The sequence below is a fragment of the Macaca thibetana genome, chromosome 8 (genome assembly GCF_024542745.1).
Source record: "Macaca thibetana thibetana isolate TM-01 chromosome 8, ASM2454274v1, whole genome shotgun sequence".
Classification (NCBI taxonomy): Eukaryota; Metazoa; Chordata; class Mammalia; order Primates; family Cercopithecidae; genus Macaca; species Macaca thibetana.
In genome coordinates, this window is record NC_065585.1 from 63,864,943 (window position 1) to 63,883,149 (window position 18,207).

The 18,207-nt window shown below is 40.3% G+C and overlaps 1 protein-coding gene across 2 annotated transcripts in view; it reads left to right on the forward strand.

Annotated features, from left to right (window-relative positions):
* The window catches only part of PAG1 (phosphoprotein membrane anchor with glycosphingolipid microdomains 1), a 141,386-nt gene that overhangs the window by 37,346 nt on the left and 85,833 nt on the right, over positions 1-18,207 (forward strand). The window contains exons 2-3 of one of the 2 annotated variants that reach the window (XM_050802231.1): positions 6,313-6,382; positions 11,646-11,895. The gene's annotated coding sequence lies outside the window, so the exon portion shown is untranslated. The remainder of the gene's footprint in view (positions 1-6,312; positions 6,383-11,645; positions 11,896-18,207) is intronic. The other variant, XM_050802232.1, reaches the window with a different exon arrangement.

Sequence of the window (18,207 nt, forward strand, 5' to 3'; positions counted from 1 at the left end):
TGGCCGGTGCTCTCCTGCAGTGGGCATGGAAGCACCAGGCGTGCTGTAGCTCTCTGAGGGGTGCCCAAGGTGGGCACATGGAGGGGCCAGTGGAACCAGCCCCTTCTGACCTGCCTCACCCCAACTTTCAGGTCTGTGCTCAACCAACATTTTCTCAGTGATGCCTTTCCTGACTCCCCAACTCAAAGCAGTGCCCACTCCCCAGGCAGTTGCTACCCCCATAGCGCCTCTGTGGTTTTCTTCAGTGATGATCACAGCTGTTCTGCTAGATGGTGGGTTTGTTTCCCACCTCCACTAGAAAGATCCATGAGGATAGGGAATTTTGTCTTGGTCAATATCGAAACCCCCACCTAGAATAGTGGCTGACACATGGACATTCTCCTTAAAGAAAGTATTTGGATAGATACTAGCATGGGAGATGTGACTGTGTTTGGACAGAATCAGAAAAAGCCAACTAGGAAGAACTGCATGTCCACACATGTTTTTAAAAAGCCACTCCCGGTCTTTTTGAGTAGACAAGGCTAAGGAAGATCCCTGTTCAAGGATGCTTTTGGACCTGAATGTGCTGAATTTACTAGAGATTGTTGAGCCCACCAGGCCCTTCGGGGATCAGGAGGGGAAAGGACCAACATCAAATTCCATCTGAGAATCCTGTCCCTTGTCTCATTTGATGCTCTCAGAGAGGTTGGTAGTGTAAGTTAGGATGTAACCACCCGACACTGCTCTGCACTCCACAGCGTTGTCATCCTCACTTAGGACACTAGCAGACTGTAACCAGTTCCATTTTACAAATCTGCAGGCTAAATATAGCTAATTCTCTGTGGTTTGAGGAAAATAGATATATCATGGTTATGCCTAGGACTCCATGTGGGCCAATCATGATGAAAACAACCACAGGACAAGTTGGCAGTGGAAATGTCCTAAGATATCACAGAATGAAGTTGATTGCCATGAAAATGTGTTGTGCTGCCAATCCTATTCAACATAGTGTGAGAAGTTCTGTCCAGGGCAATCAGGCAGGAGAAAGAAATAAAGGGTATTCAGTTAGGAAAAGAGGAAGTCAGATTGTCCCTGTTTACACATGACATGATTGTATATTTAGAAAACCCCATCGTCTCAGCCCAAAATCTCCTTAAGCGGATAAGCAACTTCAGCAAAGTCTCAGAATACAAAATCAATGTGCAAAAATCACAAGAATCCCTATACATCAATAACAGACAAACAGAGAGCCAAATCATGAGTGAACTCGCATTCACAACTGCTTCAAAGAGAATAAAATACTTAGGAATCCAACTTACAAGGGATGTGAAGGACCTCTTCAAGGAGAACTACAAACCACTGCTCAGTGAAATAAAAGAGGACACAAACAAATGGAAGAACATTCCACGCTCATGGATAAGAAGAATCAATATTGTGAAAATGGCCATACCGCCCAAGGTAATTTATAGATTCAGTGCCATCCCTATCAAGCTACAAATGACTTTCTTCACAGAATTGGAAAAAACTACTTTAAAGTTCATATGAAACCAAAAAAGAGCCCACATTGCCAAGACAATCCTAAGCCAAAAGAACAAAGCTGGAGGCATCATGCAGCCTGACTTCAAACTATGCTACAAGGCTACAGTAACCAAAACAGCATGGTACTGGTATCAAAACAGAGATATAGACTGATGGAACAGAACAGAGCCCTCAGAATTAATACCACACATCTGTAACCATCTGATCTTTGACAAACCTGACAAAAACAAGAAACGGGGAAAGGATTCCCTATTTAATAAATGGTGCTGGGAAAACTGGCTAGCCATATGAAGAAAGCTGAAACTGGATCCCTACCTTACACCTTATACAAAAATTAATTCAAGATGGATTAGAGACTTAAATGTTAGACCTAAAATCATAAAAACCCTAGAAGAAAACCTAGGCAATACCATTCAGAACATAGGCATGCACAAGGGCTTCATGTCTAAAACACCAAAAGCAATGGCAACAAAAGCCAAAATTGACAAATGGGATCTAATTAAACTAAAGATCTTCTGCACTGCAAAAAAACACTTCAGAGTGAACAGGCAACCTACAGAATGGGAGAAAATTTTTGCAATCTACCCATCTGACAAAGGGCTAATATCCAGAAACTACATAGAGCTTTAATAAATTTACAAGAAAAAAATCAAACAACCCCATCAAAATGTGGGCAAAGGATATGAACAGACACTTCTCAAAAGAAGACATTTATGCAGCCAACAGATGCATGAAAAAATGCTCATCATCACTGGCCATCAGAAAAATGCAAATGAAAACCACAATGAGATACCATCTCACACCAGTTAGAATGGCAATCATTAAAAAGTCAGGAAACAACAGGTCCTGGAGAGGATATGAAGAAATAGGAACTGTTTTTTACACTGTTGGTGGGACTGTAAACTAGTTCAGCCATTGTGGAAGAGAGTGTGGCGATTCCTCAAGGGTCTAGAACTAGAAATACTATTTGACCCAGCCATCCCATTACTGTGTATATACCCAAAGGATTATAAATCATGCTGCTATAAAGACACATGCACACATATGTTTATTGTGGTACTATTCACAATAGCAAGGACTTGGAACCAACCCAGATGTCCATCAATGATAGACTGGATTAAGAAAATGTGGCACATATACACCATGGAATACTATGCAGTCATAAAAAAGGATGAGTTCAAGTCCTTTGTAGGGACATGGATGAAGCTGGAAACCATCATTCTGAGCAAACTCACAAGGACAGAAAACCAAACACCACATGTTTTCACTGATAGGTGGGAATTGAACAATGAGTACACTTGGACACAGGATGGGGAACATCACACACCAGGGCCTGTCGTGGGGTGGGAGAATGGGGGAGGGATAACATTAGGAGATAAACCTAATGTAAATGATGAGTTAATGGGTGCAGCACACCAACATGGCACATATGTTGTACACATATGTTGTACACATATGTTGTACACATATGTTGTACACATATGCTGTACACATATGTTGTATACATATGTTGTATACATATGTTGTATACATATGTAACAAACCTGCACTTTGTGCACATGTACCCTAGAACTTAAAGTATAATAATAGTAAGAAAGAAAGAAAATGTGCTGATCATTCTCAAGGAGTCAGGTGTTCAGTCTACTGAAAGTGAAGGAAAGGCATATCTAGCAATACTTTTTATTTTGTTGTGAAGAGTTCTGCTTTTAATAACATGGTCAGCATGCACTAAATCATTGCTTCTCAAGGTTTAGAGCTGCTGTGACGCAGAGAAAAGCACAGGGTGTTTTGTGCTTATTGAATAAGATAGCTGACCTCATGCAGGGCCAAGAATACAACAGATGCTTTTTACATACACCCACTCCCTCATCTATGCCTTTTCCAGTGGTCCCCATCCACATTACTGTTTTTCTGCATGATATGAAAGTTAAGATATAAATATGAGAGTATGTGAGTGTGTGTTTCTGTTTAAGAGATGCCGTAGCTCTGTCGCCCAGACTGGAGTGTAGTGGTACAACATAGCTCACTGCAGCCTCCAAATCCTGGGGTCAAGCAATCCTGCCACTTCAGCCTCCTCAGGAGCTGGCATTATAGGTGTGAGCCACTATGCTCAGATTATTGTGTTTTAATAAGTCATCATTCATTTTAGACCAGTGATTTTCAACTTGGGAATGATTTTGCTCCTAAGGGGACATTTGTTGAAGTCTGGAGACATTTTTGTTTATTACAACTCAGGGCAGGAAATGCTAGCCCCTCAAAACAAAGAATTCTCTAGCCCCAAATGTCAGCAAGGGCAAGGTTGAAAGTCCTGTTTTAGAGCATGTACTTTACATTGGTGTTTATAGTTATTTCCTCATTGGATTCTAAATAAAGGAAGGAGAGGACTGAGAAGGATGTGACCGGCTGAAGACACAGTGGAACAGGAGGTTGGAACAAGTTGGAGGACCCACCTTTCAGGTGCCAGGATTCACCCACTCTTTACAAGCACACTGCAGTTTCCAGCTTAAAAACAAGTGCTCTATTAGATATACTCACTAGCAAAACCCCAACCCTGTATAACCCAGCTCTCTCCCCATGCCACGTCTTCACCTACACTGGTGAGCGCGGCTGAAGGAGCACACATCTCAGTGGGTCCCTGTGCCCCTAGTCTATTCACTCTTCTATATTGGTTGGTTAGCCTCTAAAACAGACAGGGTGGCAGAGGCATGGAGGACTCAGGAGGGCAGTGAGGATGATGAGATGACACTGGAAAGGCTGGGCACTATGAAAGGGAGATTGCCACAATGCCAGGGGTTTGGGTTTTATCACAAGGGATGGTTGGAGAATAAGCACGAATGGTGCCCTCCAGAGCCAAACTATCCTACTCTTTTCTGTACTGTAATCACAACCTGTTCATACTCCTCTTATCCCTTGTGTCTCTCTGTATTGTGCTACTTACTTGTAACTTGGGCTCCTGAACTGGGCCTTATTATCTTTGCCTTTGTGTGCCCCTTGTGTATAGCACAGAGATTTATCAGTGAGTGTTTATTAAACAGATTTGGCAGTGTTTTAGACACCACTAGCAGCCTCTCAAAATAATTTTCTCCACTTTTGAACATTTGGGTACTATTTGGGTACTATTCCCAAATACTTGTTTCCAATGCAGTTGTTTAGAGCTTGAAATGCATCCTCCTGGTTTTATAAATGATAGGTTTTCAGACTGGTGAGGAAATGTCCCGGCACCCACAGTGTTGCTGAGCCATAGTGTTTAGTAGCTCAGGATGGGGGATTTCCCAGCAAAAGGCCAAGAGAAGAGAGTGTCCATTGCCTTTCTTTGTTGCATGTGGACTCGGCAAATGTGTTCTTTACTATTCTACTGCCTCTCTGGCATGGAACCTCCTCTCGCCTTCTGCTGCGCTTTTCTCTTTTCTCATATTCGAGTGGCTTTTAGACTACATGGGTTAAGAGTCTGGGGGTTCCTGTGTTGCTGGACACTGCGGAGTCTGACACTGGAGCTCAGGGAGGAATTACCACCTTGCTTGTTGTCGGCTTGACTCTTTGGTCTTTCAAATGTTGTTTTGCTTTTCATTTCTTCTAAGAAATAGCTTTCTTTTCTCTTTTAAACTTTACCAAAAAAGAGAAGAGGGGAGAGGAGGCACCGATTTCCCTCAGTGGATATTTCTCTAGAGAAAATTCAGTCTTGTTATTAGGTTCATTCTTTAACTACCCATGCTTTTTACTTCCACTTAGCATATTTTCAGATGTCTACTTAGATACACAGTTCTACAAAAACAGAATTTTCGATTTGAGATTACATTCCTCAAACTCAAATCACACTTATTCTTGGAGAAGTGATCTTTATAAGTGATAGTTTTATTTTTAAGCATAAGAAGCCATGTTAACAAAAATACAGCATATTTCAAGATGAAGACATTAAATAATATAGCTAAATATAACAATTATCACATGTCTGCACACAATTTGGTTTCACCTTTTTTTTTTTTTTTTTTTTTGCTGAAAAGACTGTCATCTTCTTGAGGCATGCAACCAGTTTTGTTTTTGCTTAATCCATGTACATTGCACATGGGCTCTAGAGGTCTGTGTTTGAGGTGTGCAGGTGCAGTGCTGTTGATAAACCCTAGTTACTGTTATCATTGGTGCAAATGAGTTAGAAGGCAGCAATGATTAAAATGAAGTATGGACATAATTTATTACTACATGCTATTAATGCCATCATTTTTACTTTTCTGCATGTAGAAAATTAGGAATAACATATGGGTCTGGGATTTTAAGAGCAAGTTTTAGCTTTTGCTTTTTTTTTTTTTTTTTTTTTTTTTTGAGACGGAGTCTCGCTCTGTCGCCCAGGCTGGAGTGCAGTGGCCGGATCTCAGCTCACTGCAAGCTCCGCCTCCCGGGTTCATGCCATTCTCCTGCCTCAGCCTCCCGAGTAGCTGGGACTACAGGCGCCCGCCACCGCGCCCGGCTAGTTTTTTGTATTTTTTAGTAGAGACGGGGTTTCACCGTGTTAGCCAGGATGGTCTCGATCTCCTGACCTCGTGATCCACCCGTCTCGGCCTCCCAAAGTGCTGGGATTACAGGCTTGAGCCACCGCGCCCGGCCAAGCTTTTGCTTTTTAACATTCTTTTATTATAGTATTAAAGCAGTAAAGGCTAATTAAATCATCATTTTTCAGTTGCTTACTATTGGCCAAATCTTAAATAAGTAAATGACAAGATGATCATTTTACCCTTAACTGTTGCAGTTTTAATCCAGTTCCGAATTTTGAAATTGTTTTCTCTTGTGTTTCTTTTCCAGAAAACACGAGGTTGTTCTCCTATTTCAGCAGTTGGCCGCAACTTCATTGCTGGGAAACGGTGATTTCAAAGTATTTATTTATCTGGTTTATTCTACATTATTACTCATTCAAACTGGCTTTTAGTTTAACTTTGCATGCATCAGTTGTTGATTTGGAGACTCTGTTTGGGTTAACTCTACAGACACACAGCTTCTAAGCTGAAAAACGTCCAGGGTATGAGCTAGTCTGATTTGAATTTAGCACCTTAGGTCTTCTGCAATAGAAACGAAGACGCCAGTGGGTATACTTCCTACAACATGGTGTTTCCGTTTGATTGGTGGTAAGCCCATCCGTGGCTGAGCTTTGTAAAGCCTCTGTGAAGTTGGGCTAAATGCCTACTCTGTCTCAATCTCTTTCCTCATCTTTGAGACAGGGATAATAATTGGATAGTCTCATAGGCTTGATAGAGAGATTAATAGGATACACAGTGCTCACTGCCACCACTACCAAAAAGATATGAGACTCTGTTTTTGGTTATCATTATTCATGGTATTAATAATCTCATTTTGTGCTGATGATAAAGTTATGTTAATAATTCCTTAATGACCTTGGGTCATCTTCTGTGAACAGACCAAATGCAGAAAAAACCATTCAGACTAAATGAACAGGTTAACACAAAGACATTCTGTATTTTATTTTAGGAATTAGTTTACTACAATGATTATTAGTTTTTATAATGAATCCTGGACTTCGAAGCACTATGTCCACCCATTTGAAAGATTTATTTTACAAACCTCTAGAGTTGTGGCCTGCCCGACTCATATTCATTTTAAATCATTATCCAGTTCCTATATGGCCTGGAAAGGAATTCATCTGGTCTAAGTTTTCCCCATCTTTTCACCAAAGGAATCTTGTAAAGTAGGCCACTGTCTTTTAATTAAATCTTTGCTTCAACTTACTGAGAAATTCCTTCTCTTGCCAGAGTAACCCTTTCCTCTTAGGAGAGCAGGGAGCTATTTCAGGGTTATTTTGGTTCCCCTCTGAGGCCACAGTCTTTCTAAACATAACTGCAGATCCTGGAAATCAGCCTGCCTTTTGTTAGTTAACTTAGGCTAAAGAATCAGTACATTAAGACCTTTGATTATCCACACTCTAAAAACGCCTTCCTCTGATCTCCTAATATTTGACAAGAATCTCGATTCAGGGATTAGACATTTTCTCTAATGCATTTCCATTTCCACTAGAGCTGCTCGCCTTACACACATTATTATGGCCTGAAATGTAGAGCATTTTCCAGTTGGGGGTAATTAAGATTTAACTCAAGAATCTATATATTTTAGAATAGGCATCACATGCTTCTGTAGTAGAATCGCATTCCTCCCAATTTCTGGAAAGCATTGTGTGGTACTTTTTTGTACGTGGCTGACTTCTTGAGTTTTACTCCATCTGACCCTCCTATAGAAGCTAAGCTTGAGGGCAACGTTTATATTTTATTTTAGTACCTACAACATCTAATAAATGCCTGGAGCATAGTAACACACCGTGGATGCTCTAATTTATTTAAATGAATATATCTCTGACACTGTAATAAAGAAGATAGAATTCATGAAAAGTAATTTATCTCCAGCTGTGCTTTTTTTCTGACTAAATATAAGCATTCTTCTCAACAATGATGCTTTGCTTGTTATTTTTGCTACATTAAAGAAGAGCCACCAAAACCAATTTATGTCCCCTTTCCCTCTTCTGCTGAGATCAGAACTAACATGATGGCTACATTCTTTTGAAACTTGTAATTGTGTATCATTGCCAGAGTGGAAGTAGATTCAGACAGTATCCGCACCAAATTTAGTGGTAATAGTAGCGACTTTATGATGTTTTAATTTGAAATTCAAAATTTAAAATTGCCCCAACCCATTTTCGGGCTTCCAGTGTGCCTGTGCCTTGGAAATATATTTGAAACTTCCAGAGTTGTTCTTTCCAGTTATTAGAAGCATAAGCAAAGCAGGCTGGGTGTGGTGGCTCACACCTGTAATCCCAGCACTCTAGGAGGCCAAGGCGAGCAGATCACTTGAGGCCAGGAGTTCGAGACCAGCCTGGCCAACATGGTGAAACCCTGTATTTACTAAAAATATAAAAATTAGCTGTGCATGGTGTTGCACACCCATAATCCCAGCTACTTGGGGGGCTGAGGCACGAGAATTGCTTGAGCCCAGGAAGCAGAGGTTTCAATGAGCTAGGATTGCCCCCCAAAAAAGAGAAACACAAACAAAGAGAACACAGAATCAGCAACCATCCAGGGAGATGTACACTCCTAAGCTGAATTAACAAATAAGTGTGTTTCTTGAGAGGCCAGAGTTAACACAATTAGTGATGAACTGCATCTTTGAGGAGCTAGGGGAAAATAATGGGATTCATTTTTAATTCAAACCAATTCTAAGCAAGAGCCTTGGCTTTCTGGAGTGGCTTTGTAATCAAAGGTTACCGCAGGGCTTGTCAGAACTTTTAACAACTGTCTCCACTGTGAAAATGGTCCTAAGTTGTAAGGTGATTGCAGAGCTGAGGAAATGATGACTCTAGACTCTAGCCAGCTTTTGTCTCGCATTTGATCTTTGGCTCACAAAGACGAGGTTAATTTCAGCATAAGCTGTTAGCTTTATTTTTTAAATCAGTCAATTTTAATAGCAGCCTGCTTATGCCCTGAAAAACATCCAAGAGCAGAAAGAAAGAGTTGGCCTGGAATATAAATAAGTGTTACAGTATAAATCTTAGCTGTCTCTAGGCCAGTAGTCAATAAAAATACTTTGCAGTCAGTCTAATTAATCTTTCATTTTCTTTTTGCTATCCTTCCTTGTGTTTATTGTGTGTGTGTGTTTTCTGAACTATAAAAGCATATACATAGTCACAATAGTTGGAAAATTTAATACTCTCAAGGAAGAAAAAAGTTTCCATGTGAATCCATTACCCAAAGAGAACCATTGTTAGCATCTTGGCTGATATTTTTCCCTGAGAATTTTTCCCAACCAAACATCATAATTTTTACATTCCTCTTGGTTTTGTTTGCTTTTAGAGACAGGGTCTCACTCTGTTGCCCAGACTGGACATAGCTCACTGTTGCCTCAAACCCCTGAGCTCAAGAGATCCTCCTACCTCAATCTTCCAGGTAGCTAGGAGTACAGGCACATGCCACCATGCCTGGCTAGTTTTTTAATTTTTTGTAGAGATGGGGTGTCACCATGTTGCCCAGGCTGATCTCAAACTCCTGGGTTCAAGCGATCCTCCCACCTTGGCTTCCCAAAATGCTAGGATTGCAGGCATGAACCACCATGACCAGCCTCATATGTTTAAACTGCTTATGATGAAAAATTTTATACACACAGGAGAGAATCACTGAGTCCTTACATACTCACAGTCTAGATTCACAGAGTATCAGGATTTTGCCACCATGGCTTTACCTATCCCTTTTTTCTTTTTCTCTTTCTCTTTCCTCTTTTGAAATATCAACTAAGCTACTTTTAAGAGGAAAAGAGGACTCCTGATATTCTGAGGACTGTGGAAAGCAAGGATTTGCCTGCCAATTTCACATATTCTCACTCATCCTTTATTAGGAAGCAAAAAGTATGGTTTTACACTTCATATTGTATTGTACTTTGGGAATAAGCCGCCTTAAAGCTCAAGTCTATTGCATGCTAGATGGGTATTGATTTTTCCTCTTAAATCAATGTTTCCCTAGAGCATAGTTTTATTTATTCATAAAGCTAAGATGATGTCTGACAGGAGTTACAGCAGTGTAAATCTGTGGTGCAGGCACAATAAGAAGAGCTTTTGTAAGACTCAAAAATCCATGTTCTGATGCTAGAGGGTATCCTGATAAGCCTGAAAAAGTGCATTTGTGATGCTTCCAAGTGTAAAAGGAACATTTCAGCATATAGTTAAGTTTTACTCCTCTGTTTTCTATGCTATTTTGCAAATGGACCTAAATACATTGTGACTGAAGCCAGGCCATGATTGTGTCTGATGCACAACGGGTTGTTGGAACAGCAGGCTGGATAGAATCAAAGCTTCAGCTGCAATCTCTTGTTGACACCAAATGTCAGCTTGCTCCGGAAGGATGTAGTGGCCCTGTTGATCTGTCCCCTGTAATTCTGCTCCCTGGCCCAAAGGATGGGCACTTCTGCCCAAGGGGCAGTTAACGTGAGAGTGTTCACTTTGGGATACTTCATTCACTTTGGAATAACTCTGTGTACTTGTTGGTGTGTTATAGTACATGTAATAGCTCTCTGTATAGCTAGGCCATGTAAGTCAAGTGTAATCCTAAAAGGGTACTCCTTTTGTAGATAGATAGATAGATAGATAGATATACACACATACATACACACACACATACATATATATACACACATATATATAATACATAGTTTATGCTGTTTTACAAGTGTTTATGGTATAAAAATTATTGTTAGATTTTTTTAACTTAAAGAAAATATGCCCTGACTTTTCCCTCAACATTAACTGCTTTTTTTTCCTATGGTTGAAAAATGCTTCTAATGGCTAGAATGGCACCATTTAGAATTTTAAATGTCCAGTTTTTTTATTAGCTGGATTATTAGGTCTGATCTTAGCACAGTAGAACTGGCTGGAGAGTCAGGTGATGTAAAAGCTAGTTTCATTGTCCACTCTTGGCTGCTTTGTGACCTATGGCGACTTTCTGAACTTCTTTGGGACATTTTGTTTATATTATTGTGTTTTTTTCCTAATTTAAATAACAGTGAGTTTGTGTGAAATTGGCAGATATTCAGTTCTTGATTTCCATAGACTTCCATACATCAGGACTCTTCCATTTGAAAGTAACTAGTTGATATTAAAAAAAAAGAAAAAGGAGAAAAGGAAGTGAAAAGAGAAAAGAAGAATGCAGAAGTGAGGATTATTTCTTCATGAAGAATAAGATTTGTTCCAGTTTTAAAAGCCCGTGACTTTCTGTGAAAAGATTTCAGATGATTAGCTCAGCTCAGGAGCCACACAGATTTTTTAGAAATTGTGCCATTGAGGACACCAAGGGGGCCAGGGAGGACACAGCTCCAGTTAGAGGCTGGGGCCTTGAACCCCTCCCCCCTAGAGCAGCTGGTGCTCTACGAGGTCTGTGGCTGCCAGGGTGCCCAGATCCCCTTGCCAGAGGCTTGGGAGAAGCCTTGAAGGTGCTATCTCTTTGGATCTCTGCTGTTTCCTCTCCATTGGTAGCTACACTGGGAGCCTCTTCAGAGGAGGGTTCTAGGAATTAGAAGGTAAAGCGTATAAATGCCATTCACTACAGTACCTATTCTCTGCTGGTCACAGTTGTTCTCCTTTGCCTCGTCAGCCTCAGGCATGGAGATAACCTGGTGGCATGTCAGTGTCTTCGAGTTTTCCCCATTAAGCTCCAAGAGCATTGATTGCTATTCACTTCGCGAATGGATGTCTTGAGAAGATCGTAAGAACTGCTTTTGGAGGACCGAGGCTGCGGCCTCTGCTTCAGTAGAAACCCGAGGCGCCTGACATGCAGAGCACACTAGAGGACCTATTTGATGAAGAGAGAGTTGGCTGTTTGGAATCTAACCATTGATGTTAAGGTCTGTGTGTTAGGTTTTCTAACTAGCTTTAGTTAAGTCCTTCAAGGTCTTTTTTTTTTTTACATTCTTCCAATATAATCTGCTTTATATTCTTTAATACTATGTTTTTGCTCTTTTAGCATTAATTAATTTTGCACTCCTCTAGGGAGCTGATTAGGAAGTCATCGTCCTTGACCCTGTGTTTGGTTGCTTTAGAGCAGGGGTTTTCAGCCTTTCAGGGGCCAGGCCACACAGCAGGAGGCCAGTGGTGGGCCAGCCTCCTGTCAGATCAGTGGTGGCATTAGATTCTCACAGAAGTGCGGACTCTGTTGTGAACCGCACATGTGAGGGATCTAGGTTGTGCACTCCTTATGATGATCTGAGTGGAACAGTTTCATCCCGAAACCATCCCCACTCCCACTGTCTGTGGAAAAATTGTCTTCCATGAAACCGGTCCCTGGTGCCAAAAAGGTTGGGGACCACTGCTTTAGAGTTCCTCTTGGCTCCCCAAGTCGACCCCAGTGTGGAAGCTAAAGTACTTCCATCTTGTAAGCTAATCTACCATGTTGACTTCTTATGAACAGTTCCAGGAATGCTCTGAGATTTCCAGTTTATCTTTTGTTCCTTGTGTAAGAGCACATACCTACCGTAAATCCTGCCCTTAGAGCAGATCAACCTTGATATACTGGTACTTACTGTAAATCCTGCCTTTAGATCAAATTCCTACTCATTTCCTCTGGAGCATGTGTAACCCTTCCCTGGGCATATAATCCTTGGGTCTGGGGGTCTCATGATGAGGAGATCTACTTGTCTTGTGGCTACCCAAGACCATGCTCCTGTCCTTAAGTTCCCCAATAAAATCACCCTGTAACCACAAGATGGACTTGTCTGCCTCCTTCTTTGGTTTCTTGACTCCTTCTGTGTTTGGGGGTCACTTTGCATATGTGACCTTCTCATGAAACATCTGGTCATTAATGGAGTGATAGTTTCACAGCCAGACACCTGTCACACCCAAATTACTAACATAAGGTGATTCTGAATGCTGGACTTCTAGGATCAATCACAGGTTCTAGTACTTAAAAAAAAAAACTTTAAAAACATTTTTTTAGAGACTCCTACTCCGTCTTATGAAAGCTCCATCCTTACCAGTGGAGAAAGAATTTCCCTGTTGGGTCTTTGTGTCTTGCAGGTGGCCAGGGATGCTCACTGAGGCCTGTCCTGTTCAGTCACAGAGAGCTCCAGACTCTTGAGCAAGGTTTAATGAAGCTGTGGCTGTGTTCTGTATTCCTTTTTCATGTCATGAAAAAAGATATTTCTTTTGTGGGCCTGCCACTTTAGGAATAAAAACCCTCCCCCGACTCCTTAGTACCAATATTGCTCTAAGAAGGAAGCACCTGGCTCTCATGGCCTTATCTGAGCCTCGAATAGAAGAGACCACACACGCTGGAACAGCCCTGCCCAGGCCCACCGGGAGAGATGACTCAGTTCCAAATAGGGCTTTCATTTTAGATATTTAAATTCTGAGTTTCTCATAGTTATTCATGACTAAGAAAAGGGGCAGCTCTGCACTATTCGTCCACTTACATATTTCCTTCCTTTCACTTTTTTCATCGTTTTCCCTTTCTCCTTTTATTTAGTAGATTTTTAAAAATAAATAAAATGCTATGTGGCATAGCACCTTGCCAAGCAGGAAATTCTTATAATTTCATAATATTTTCTAAAATAGATTTTAGACCAGCCATAGTGAAGTTTAATTATGGTGCTAATGTGCTTCTGAAGATTCCTGATAAAAGACTTGTGCCCTTAATCCCATCCACTCAAGAGGCCGAGGTGGGAGGATCACCTGAGTCCTGGAGTTTGAGGCTGCAGTGAACTATGATCGCACTGCTGTACTCTAGCCTGGGCAAAGAAACCCCATCTCTTAAAAAAAAAAAAAAAAAAAAAAAAAAAAAAAAAAAACAGATTTCTGTTGAAAGGATAAAGTTAACCCTGTCTATGATGGCTTTAACTATGATAAATCAGCCAGCAGTATATTAAATAAATAAAATTTTTTTCTAATGTTTCATATAAGGGAAGAACCAAAAGATTGAGATTTATGTGAAAAATGAAAAATATCTGATAATGGGATCGCTGGAAAACTTAGAAAATTAGAAATGAGTTTGCGATTTCATTCATGTAATCCTTTGCCATTGCCCATCTGATGCCCATAGCCCAAAGGCATGCTGCCAATATGATTGTTTACATGTATTTTTTTATAGCTGAATGTATATAGTTTATAAAATGTATATATACCATTAAGATGTTGTTAGACAAGTATTAGGCCAAACAGGTTATGTTTGCAGAAAACAAGTGTGAATGCAAGGAGTTTAGTGTGTTCTTAAACTTCTGCTAACAAAAGAACTCCCACTTACTTTAACAGAGATAAGTTTGCCTCCTGAGTATATGAGAATGTGGCATAGACCACAGATAGCACCTCAGAATTGATGCGAAGTCGTGACTATCGCGATGAGTGTGGGTGCTTTTATAGATAACTGAGATGTTATTAGCTGAAGTGTCGAGAGGGGCTGGATTGTAATTATTGTTGACTCATTTTAAATTGCTTTGTTTTATAATCCCTTAATATAATAAATATGGTAATATTTGAAAATATGCCTCAAAGACACCAAAAGTGATGAAAACCACCGAATTACAAGACTAAACTGCTCCCTCCCATTTGCCGTCTGTCATCCTTTTCCCATGAAAGGTGGCTTTTATAGGTTGAAAGCATAGAGGATGGCTCCTTCTTGTCATTCAGATCTCTGCTTAAGGGTTACCTTCTCAGAGAGGACTTCCCCCCAAGCATCCATGGCCTAGGAAACCCCCCAAGACACTCTCACCTTTCCTTTTTTACCTTTTAAATGTTCCGCATCTGATACTTTGGTGTTAGTCTTTTGTCAGTCATCACCTACAAGGTGCTAAGACCCCATCTGTTTTGTTCACCCTGTGTCCTGAGTGCCTAGAGCTGTGCCTGGCACTGAGTAGACATTCTTCAGATGTTCCATCTGCAGGTTTTCTCCTTTGGACCTACCCCTCTGCCTGACCCTGAGAGCATTTCGTCGCATTGCCTAGAATCAGGCCCTTGTTTTGGAATCTGTGGTACTGTATTCTCTGAATTTCCATCATTAACCAGCCTTTACTCCCTGGTGGCAGCATCTGATTAGTATGATGATAACACAACTACTGTATGTCAACATGATAAGCATTTGTGGCAAGTAAGTCCTATCAAATTTTCCAGCTGCAAGAGAACTTAAGAAAGGTTTTGAGAGGGAAACGTGTAGACATTTAAGTCTTTCCTATGCTAGTGTTAACCCTCCAGATCAGTTGGCCAGAATGTTCTGCTCTGATGGTAGACCTGAGTAATAGCATATTGTAGCTTCCTTTTTTGGTACTGTTATTTAATTTACCCCCATGAGTAATGCTGTAAGAAGGAAGGCTTTAAGAACACTTTACTTCTCATCCCCCCGTTTCCAGCCCAGTAGCCTGAGTCTAATCTTGTTATGTCTGGGAATAGAGTTACTAGATTTTCTGCTAATGGCTGTATTTTACATGATAATGAATCCAGTCTTTTCTACAAAGTCTACTTCATTTATGCAAAACAGATATAATTTGGAATGTGTATGAATGAAGCTATTCTTTCAAGGGAGCAGAGAGGCTGCTGTAGAGCCTGTTAAATACAATTTTATGGGCCCTTATGTCAGGTTAACACAAGCAAATGTTGGTTCTGTGGTTATCAAAGCTAATGCTTATTGGATAGTCTCAGGTAAAACAAAAAACAGCTTTTGAATCTCAGGGCCTTTGCTACTTACTCCCTAATTTAAGCTCAACTTGTTTTCAACCATCTTTCACACTTTGAGTAGTGACCTCTTATACATTAGTGGCCTCAAAGTATTAGTGAGACTTCTGCTCATTGATTTTCAATAATATAGAGAAGGTATTCCAAACTGGTCATGGCTATTAACAGAGCAAAGGCAGAAAATTAAATTAGCAGGGGGATATATCAAAAGCCTTTTGTAAGTGCCATAAAGTCTCCAAAATCTAATCCCTGAGAGAAATGTATTTTGTTCTGGAAAGAATAGCTTTCTTCTATTGTGAAATACCTTTCATTTAATAGGAGAATGGATGATTGCCTGTGAATGGAATAGCAAGAATTCTCAATCCTTTAATTTTGCCACCAACTTGCTGTGGTTTATCTCAAAAAAATGATCAACCTATAAGAAAAACATCCGTGGGCTGCTCTGCTCTTTGACTTTTAGGTAGAGTTAATTGTATAGATTAATTTAAAAGTTAGGTATACTAATTAATAGTTGCACATTGCAGAAGTCCTTAGCTCAGGGTATTTATTGATTTTTGTCTTTTTTGAGTTTTATAAAAAAGCTAGATGCCTGAAAACACTGAATTGTTTTACAATGCTAAGTTAAGAATGAGTAACCCTGCCTTCTTACTAATGGACAAAATTTTGATTTTTGGATCTAACGCCAGTGGTCTAGTGCAGAAGCACAAATATTTACTTGCTTAATTTGGATGGATAATCAGTTTTTAAAATTTTTTTCAGAGGCAGGGGGTTAAAAAAATACTTAGGCGTTTTGTTTTGTTTTGTTTTAAGATGGAGTCTCACTCTTTTTGCCCAGGCTGGAGTGCAATAGTGCAGTCTCGGCTCACTGCAACCTCTGCCTCATGGGTTCAAGTGATCTTCCTACCTCAGCCCCCTCAAGTAGATGGGATTACAGGTGTGCACTCCCACACCCAGCTAATTTTTGTATTTTTAGTAGAGATGGAGTTTCACCATGTTGGCCAGGCTTGTCTCGAACTACTGACCTTAAGTGATTGACCTCCCAAAGTGCTGGGATTACAGGCATGAGCCACAACACCCAGCCCCAAAATACTTAGGCTTTTAAAGCAAGATAAATGTGCTTCAGGGAGACCTTTTTGCAGAGGCTGATTTAGTTTTGGGAAGATAATAGACTCCTTTGAGAAGCTAATGAATATTCTAGACTGTCTGAAGAAAGACACATGCACAGAAAATTTGACATAATTGCAGGTAGTTTACAGACCCTCTGAAACTTGGCCAAGATCCTGTTGGCACTTATCTATAGGACTCCAGGTAAACAGACCCAGACTTATTTCTTCCAAGCAGGAGGTATGTTTAATTTTGTGCTGTAAATACTAGTCTTTCAATTTCTGGTAGTAACATAGCACCTCAGGCATATTTGAATTGTATAAAATGCTGTAATATTTTTATCTAGACAGAAACAACATTTACAGTTGGCCCTCTGCGTCTCTGGGTTCCACATCCATGGATTCAACCAACCTCTAATTCCAAGTATTCAAAGAAAAAAAAAGAATACTTGCCTCTGTACCAAACGTGTACAAACTTCGTTTCTTGTTATTCTCTAAACAATGCAGTATATCAACTACTTACATAGCATTTACATTGTATTAAGTATTATAAGTAATCTGGACACGTTTTAAAGTACATGGGAGGATGTGTATAGTTTATATGCAAATACTATGCCATTTCATATATATATATATATATATATATACTTCAGTATATATACTTAAGTGTCTGGGGATTTTGATATCTGAGGAGGGTTCTGGAACCAGTCCCCCAGATACCAAGGGACAACTGTATTTAATCATTTTGCAATGAAGTATATATTTAAGATGCCAACAATTATTAAAGAAATAGTTATATAGAACACTTATTGAATTAAGAAGATCCATTTTTTGTTTTTTTGTTTTTGTTTTTTTTTGAGACATGACCTTGTCTATTGCCCAGGTTGGAGTGCAATGGTATAATCATATCTCAGTGCAGCTTCCAACTCCTGGGCTCAAACAACCCTCCTGCCTTAGCCTCCCCAAGTAGCTGGGACTACAGGTGCACACCATGATGCCTGGCTGCTTTTTTATCTTTCGTAAAGACGGGGTCTTTCTATGTTGCTTAGGCTGGTCACAAACTCCTGGTCTCAAGTGATCCTTTCACTTTGGCCTCCCAAAGCATTGTGATTACAGGCATGAGCCACCAGGCCTGGTCTGAATTTCTAATACCAGCTTTAAACAGTCTTGCTGTGGTGCCCAGGTTGGAGTGTAATGGTGTAATCATACCTCAGTACAGCCTCCAACTCCTGGGCTCAAGTGATCCTCCTGCCTTAGCCTCCTACAGGCGCACACCACCAGCTTTAAAAGGACCCCCAACTCAATTCTATTGTTAATTTTCAGTCTGTCTTTCCCCTAAGTGGCGATGTTAGGAAAGAAAATAGTATCAGCTTTTATTACCACTTGCCTGGCATTTTA